The sequence below is a fragment of the Schistocerca nitens genome, chromosome 6 (assembly GCF_023898315.1).
Source record: "Schistocerca nitens isolate TAMUIC-IGC-003100 chromosome 6, iqSchNite1.1, whole genome shotgun sequence".
Lineage (NCBI taxonomy): Eukaryota > Metazoa > Arthropoda > Insecta > Orthoptera > Acrididae > Schistocerca > Schistocerca nitens.
The window spans coordinates 388,097,343-388,104,710 of record NC_064619.1 but is presented as its reverse complement, the minus strand read 5'-3'; the positions used below and the strand labels follow the sequence as shown (position 1 = coordinate 388,104,710).

Here is a 7,368-nt window from a genome sequence, read left to right as displayed (position 1 = left end):
GATTTTTTCTTCAATCGTGTTGTTTCTGTAATTTTTACTGTGATGTTATGAGCCATACGCTAAATAAAATAAATGTGAGCAACTCATGTCTAGTCCACAATGTGGTAATGTGTCTATACTCGTAGGACGGGGAAGTATACTCTCTTTACTGTGCCATCTCTTTAACACCCTGTGGGAGAGAATTATATAGATTTCAATATTCTCTTCGATAATTTGAAACTTTTTCGTGTGTGAATGTAAGTGTATTGTCATATCGCTGACTTGGTTGTGGAGTATCTTTGCAAGAGGCTGCTTTTGCAGAGTCAAGCACAGGATGCAGAGATGTTATGTTGTACTGCAGGTAGCTCTACATCTGAAAGGCATTATTATGGAAGTTCAAGTGTTGCGACAAGTGCTATTACAGTGAAGTAATTACATATGGAAGTGAAGTCAGAGAAAAGTTCATAAAGAAGTAATTAAATACGAGCATTCCCGGCGATATCGTGTTTGAGTATCCACTCACTGCCTGTTGTACCATACAACATCAATCATCCACATTGTGTCTGGCCTCCCAGAATGAACTAATTTGTACCAGTAAAATAGCTTACCACAAAGGAAAGTAATCAAGCATCAGTGTCTTGTAGCGAGTGTGAGCGACCATCATGTTTCCACATCATCAACAATCAACCATGGTGTGACAGTTATGCACACACTTGTACAAGTGGAACTGAGAACTGTAATTTAACTTTACAAATAAAAAACAACACAAAAAATTAGTCCTCCCACACTGGCCATGAAGGCCCAAAGGTAGTGACAGGCCGCCTTGTCATCCTCAGTCCACAGGCATCCCTGGATCCAGATATTTAGGGGCATGTGGTCAGCACACCACTTTCCCCGCTGTATGTCAGTTTCCGAGACGGAGCCGCTACTTCTCAATCAAGTAGCTCCTTAGTTTGCCTCACAAGGGCTGAGCGCACCCCGCTTGCCAACAGCACTCGGCGGACCTGATGGTCACCCATCTAAGTGCTAGCCCAGCCCGACAGCGCTTAACTTCGGTGATCTGATGGGAACCAGTGTTACCACTGTGGCAAGGCCGTTGGCTAACTTTACTAATAGTGTTATATTATTACAAGTGTCACGGAGGACTGGTACCATGACAAGTGTAAAAAATTTCGTTTGGCTTCCACATCATCAACAATCACCTGCATCATGTTGGTTACACATACGCTTGTCCCAGTGATATTGTAGACAGATAATCATCAAGAATCTTAATTGGCTTACGACTTAGTGTGTAAATAGTGCAACCTGCGATTTTCTTATCGTCTCAGAATATAGTTGTTCATACCAGACGTAGGGTATTGTTGTGTTTAATGATGAGTGACTCCTCTTAACTCACTTGCATATTTAGGTATATAATTTCAGGCAAGCCAGCAGCAGTGTGGAGCAGAACAATACTACTGCCACGGGAGTACCAGGGTACAATGTGTGGACGGGGCACACTGTCGAAGCGAAAGCAGTTTAAGGGACTCCCACCAATTGTATTCCCAGGTGTGTCAGCGGCGTTGCGTAACAATCATGTACAAAATATGCTGTAGGGAGGCAGAGTCAAATCGTCAGTATCGTCCACTAATGTATTTCTGACAAAATCATTTCTTATTGTTATCCTTAATATATTTTAACCATCTATAAATATTGTTTTGCAACTTTCGGCTGAAGAGCTATTTTATCCACAGCCAGACCACCCGCAGTGTGGGGAACTGAAATGTTGTTGTTGTTGTTGTTGTTGTGGTCTTCAGTCCTGAGACTGGTTTGATGTAGCTCTCCATGCTACTCTATCCTGTGCAAGCTTCTTCATCACCCAGAACTTACTGCAACCTACATCCTTCTGAATCTGCTTAGTGTATTCATCTCTTGGTCTCCCTCTACGACTTTTACCTTCCACGCTGCCCTCCAATGCTAAATTTGTGATCCCTTGATGCCTCAGAACATGTCCTACCAACTGGTCCCTTCTTCTTGTCAAGTTACGCCACAAACTCGTCTTCTCCCCAATTCTATTCAATACCTCTTCATTAGTTATGTGATCTACCCAGCTAATCTTCAGCATTCTTCTTTAGCACCACATGTCGAAAGCTTCTATTCTCTTCTTGTCCAAACTATATATCGCCCATGTTTCACTTCCATACATGGCTACACTCCATACAAATACTTTCAGTAACGACTTCCTGACACTTAAATCTATACTCGACGTTAACAAATTTCTCTTCTTCAGAAACGCTTCCCTTGCCATTGCCAGTCTACATTTTATATCCTCTCTACTTCGACCATCATCAGTTATTTTGCTCTCCAAATAGCAAAACTCCTTTACTAATGAAATAACAGACCCGAATCCATATGATTGTTGGTTGTAGTGTTACCTGAAGTTGGAAATGTGTTATGGTCGTCCGACCTCTTTGTGGATTCTGAAAGATAGTATTTTGTAACACTTTTTCACTATACCTACTGATATATTGTACAGTATTTCTCATAACATTGTACCTGGACTACAGGTATTGATGATGAATGACGGCTGACATGTTGAGCATTTGTGATAAAGAAAATTCGTCTTTGCTGAAAAGCAATTGTGATGCTAATAATTGCTATCGTATTATATGAAACACCATCTGTTGGCCATTTTGTCTACTCGTAACGCCTCCTGTCGTTTTAAACACATGTTTCGGTTTTTACCTCCCTACCTACATTGTTCCATAAAGTATTGTATTTTCAAATGTTGAAAAAAAATTGGATCACCTTTAACATCACAATGCCATTTAAAATGAAATGGTCATATCCACCACAAGGTTAAAGCATTCTATCATGAAGGAATAGTGAAGCCCTATGCGCTATAGCTTACTAAAAACTCGTACTGCCTGTTCTGTTTATTACACTGGTAGAAAACCATTTTGTATGTGGGGTACCTCTATCTACATTACTTCGTGAGGTACTGAATTTTCTTGCATAACAAGATGCTATTTTGACAGCAATGGACAGCTTCGCCGCAAACGTGCTGCATTGTATCATAAAGGAATGATCAAGCCCTGTATGTTACAGCCTTTTTTAAAAACACAAGTGTTGCAAATCAAATCAGTACAAATTATTGTTTAATTTCTCAGAAACGCGACTTAATGAAGAAAATCAGGTTGTACCACTGGATTCGGCGACCCAAAATCAGGTAAATCCTCACATTCTGAAATCATATGCAGAAAGCAGTTTCAGTTCGCTGACTAGTGATAGTCAGCGTCATTTTTGCAGTTCTCTACACCTTATTTCCACAATAAAAGACTGAAAAATTCAAATGCGGTAGTGCACTGCAATACCAGGCTGTGGCAGCGATTACAGCAGCGCGTCACAAACGGCAGTTGACAGCAGGTGACGTGGCTACAGATTGACAGCAGCCTGTGACAGGTGTCGGCTGCAGGCGAACTTCATTGCAGCCTGCTGTGATTCGGCTCCATTAGCAACAGAGCTGACATACCGGTTAAGGTATTGAATGCGCATTCGGCAGGTGCGGAATTAGAACCCGCTTCCGATCATCCATGCTTCGGTTTTACATGGTTTCCAAAAAGGATTAAAGTGAAATTCTGGGTAACGTAGCAGATTATTAAGAATTGTCATCCTGCATTGAAAGCGTAGCTTGCTGTGGAGCTGCGAGGAGAGCAGATTTTGGTTCTGACGCTGGCACCACTGACACTGGCTACTGCGCCGGGTGAGCCGTTCAAAAATGGTTCAAATGTCTCTGAGCACTATGGGACTTAACATCTGTGGTCATCAGTCCCCTAGAACTTAGAACTACTTAAACCTAACTAACCTAAGGACATCACACACATCCATGCCCGAGGCAGGATTCGAACATGCGACCGTAGCAGTCGCGCGGTGGTGAGCCGTTCACTTGCCTAACGCTGCGTCTTATAGGTTACACATACTCTCTACTCTCCATGAATCTGAAGAAGTACTATTAAATGCTAATCGATCTTTTACAAACCTAGTATACCAAATTCTATAAGTAACATGACCATGCTATTAAAATTTCAAATCAACAACTTCATACTTTTGGATATATAAATTTTTACCTGAAACACAAAGTAACCGTACTGTTATTGTGAAACTGAGTCATGGACTGTAATGTATTTATCTATACTGCAACCAAGAGGATAGGTTCATGTAATCTAATTTTCTGGAATTTTCCTCAGTTTTATTGTCACAGATTTCTGACGTAATTAAAACTACTTATTCATCGCGTGTTGGTTGTGTAGGTGTTTCCCACGCGTCTGAGTGCGGGTTTTTGCGTCAGCTATAGGAGTCGAGATAGTTTCTCGGGAGATTTCTTGTGGTAAACACGTATGTTAAACCTCACTGAACAAATTTGTATTAATATGAAGAAATTCGTGCGTTTGATCCGTTGTCGTGTCGTTGACGAAAAGCGACTACAGTATTGAGCATTTTGTGAAAGTTTGAGCTTTGTAAGTGTTTTATTTTGGAAGATATTCGCGTGCGAACACTTCATGGGGTGTTTCGTGCATATTACGAGACATTATCGGGAGTACTTTTTTACAAGCAGCCTACTGAACGATTTTGGTCAATAAGTAATCGTGGGTCAGTGACTGTTTAGGACGTTCAAAATTGGGTCTGACTAAATATCTTGTGGTTGCTTTCATGTGTGAACTTGTAACAGAGACAGTCAATAGCATCGCGTAATTAATGTCGAGGTACGAAATACGGACTTGATATCTATTTTCCGTGTCTTAAAGTCAATAAACCAAATTAAACGAAATTTTATATGAATTTTTCATATGAGTCATGCGAGAATCCCGAACACTCGATAGTTTAACTAACTTTCAGCTGCTGCCCATGCAATGGAATTATATAGCCTTTTCATGTTAGTTATTTAGTCGAATTTTCGTCAACGATGCTTTTGTCGGCTATACCAGTATCTACCATTGCAGAGTGAAGGTAGCTGGACTGATTGTCTAAAGGACAGTGAGAAACCAACCTGCCCGCCGCAACACGACCAATTTCTTTCTCCATCCTTGGCTAGCTGAACATGTCACTAAAGGTCTCGCATCGACGGGTCATTACATCCTTCAATCAGGGCATGTCTGTCAACTGTGACTCACAGTCACCTCATCAACACTCACGACGTAAATCTTAAGCTAAGCCTGGTGCAGACATATAGGGTGAATTGTTCAGCCGGAAGTCAAACATAGCCTACATCTACATCTACATTTATACTCCACAAGATACCCAACGGTTTGTGGCGGAGGGCACCTTACGTGCCACTGTCATTACCTCCCTTTCCTGTCCAGTCGCGTATGGTTCGCAGGAAGAACGACTGCCGGAAAGCCTCCGTGCGCGCTCTAATCTCTCTAATTTTACATTCGTGATCTCCTCGGGAGGTATAAGTGGGGGGAAGCAATATATTCGATACCTCATCCAGAAACGCACCCTCTCGAAACCTGGCGAGCAAGCTACACCGCGATGCAGAGCGCCTCTCTTGCAGAATCTGCCACTTGAGTTTATTAAACATCTCCGTAACGCTATCACGGTTACCAAATAACCCTGTGACGAAACGCGCCGCTCTTCTTTGGATCTTCTCTATCTCCTCCGTCAACCCGACCTGGTACGGATCCCACACTGAAGAGCAATACTCAAGCATAGGTCGAACGAGTGTTTTGTAAGCCACCTCCTTTGTTGATGGACTACATTTTCTAAGCACTCTCCCAATGAATCTCAACCTGGCACCCGCCTTACCAACAATTAATTTTATATGATCATTCCACTTCAGATCGTTCTGCACGCATACTCCCAGATGTTTTGCAGAAGTAACTGCTACCAGTGTTTGTTCCGCTATCATATAATCATACAATAAAGAATCCTTCTTTCTATCTATTCGCAATACAATGCATTTGTCTACGTTAAGGGTCAGTTGCCACTCCCTGCACCAGGTGCCTATCCGCTGCAGATCTTCCTGCATTTCGCTGCAATTTTTCTAATGCCTGCTTTGAAGAGTGTCTTGCTGTCTTCTGTAACGGAAAATTTCGCACTGAATATATGTTGGATATATGTAGCATTCCTCTATCCCCCCCCGCCCCCCCCCCCCCCCGCCACCCCGCCATGAACCACGGACCTCGCCTTGCGTATCTCAGCGATACAGATTAACGTACCCTAACTACAACCACAGCGCAAGGGTATTTTTTGAGAGGCCAGACAAACGTTTGGTTCCTGAAGAGGGGGCAGCAGCCTTTTCAGTAGCTGCGGGACAACAGCTAGGATGACTGGCTGATCTGGCCTTGTAACATCCACGAAAACGGCCTTGCAGTGCTGGTACTGCGAACGGCTGAAAGCAAGGTTAAGCTCAGCGGTAAGTTTTCCTGAGGACTTGCTGCTCTACTGAATGGTTAAATGATGGTGTCCTCTTTGGTTAAATATTCAGAGGTAAAATAGTCCCCCAACTCGAGTCGCTACTCAGGAGGATGTAGTCATCAGGAGAAACACATCTGGCACTTAACAAACGGAGCGTGGAATGTTAAAACACATTAATCGGACAAGTAGGTTAGAAAACTTAAAACGGGAAATGGATGGCTTGAAGTTATATATAATGGGAATTTGTGAAGTTCTGTGTCAGAGGGCTTCTGTTCTGGTGAATACGGGGCTATAAATACGAAGTCAGATAATGGTAATGAAGGAGTTGATTTAATAACGAATAAGAAAATAAGAATAGACGTAAGCTACTATGAACAGCATAGTGAACGCATTATCGTACCCAAGATAGACACAAAGCCCACGCCTGTCACAATAGTACTAGTTTACACGCCAACTAGCTCCGCAGATGATGAAGAGGTTGAAGAGCTGTATGATGTGACAAAAGAAATTACGCAGATAGTTAAAGCAGAAGAAAATTTAATTGTGATGGGTGACTGGAATTCAAAATCAGGAAAAGAAGAGACTGAAAAATAGTAGGTGAATATGGATTGGTGCAAAGGAATGAAAGAGGAGGCCAGCTATTAAAATTCTGCCCAGTGCATAATTTAATCACCCCTAACACGTGGTTTAAGAACCATGAAACCAAGTTGTACTCGTGGAACATACCTGGAGACACCGGAAGGTTTCAGACTGTTTATATAACACTAAGATAGAGATTTCGGAACCAGATTCTGAAATATGAAACATGTCCAGGGGCAGATGTGGACTCTTACCACAGTTTATTGATTATGAACCGTAGATTAAAATTGAACAAATTACTAAAAGGTAAGAAATTAAGGGGATGGATCTGGATAAATAGGAAGAGCTAAAGATTGTTGATAGTTTCAGAGGGAGCGTTAGGCAACGGTTGACTAGTACGGGAAAGGAATACAG

The 7,368-nt window shown here is 42.1% G+C and overlaps 1 pseudogene; it reads right to left on the bottom strand.

Moving 5' to 3' along the window:
- Window positions 1-962: 962 nt before the first annotated feature.
- On the bottom strand, window positions 963-1,080 carry LOC126191930 (5S ribosomal RNA; annotated as a pseudogene).
- Window positions 1,081-7,368: the final 6,288 nt, after the last annotated feature.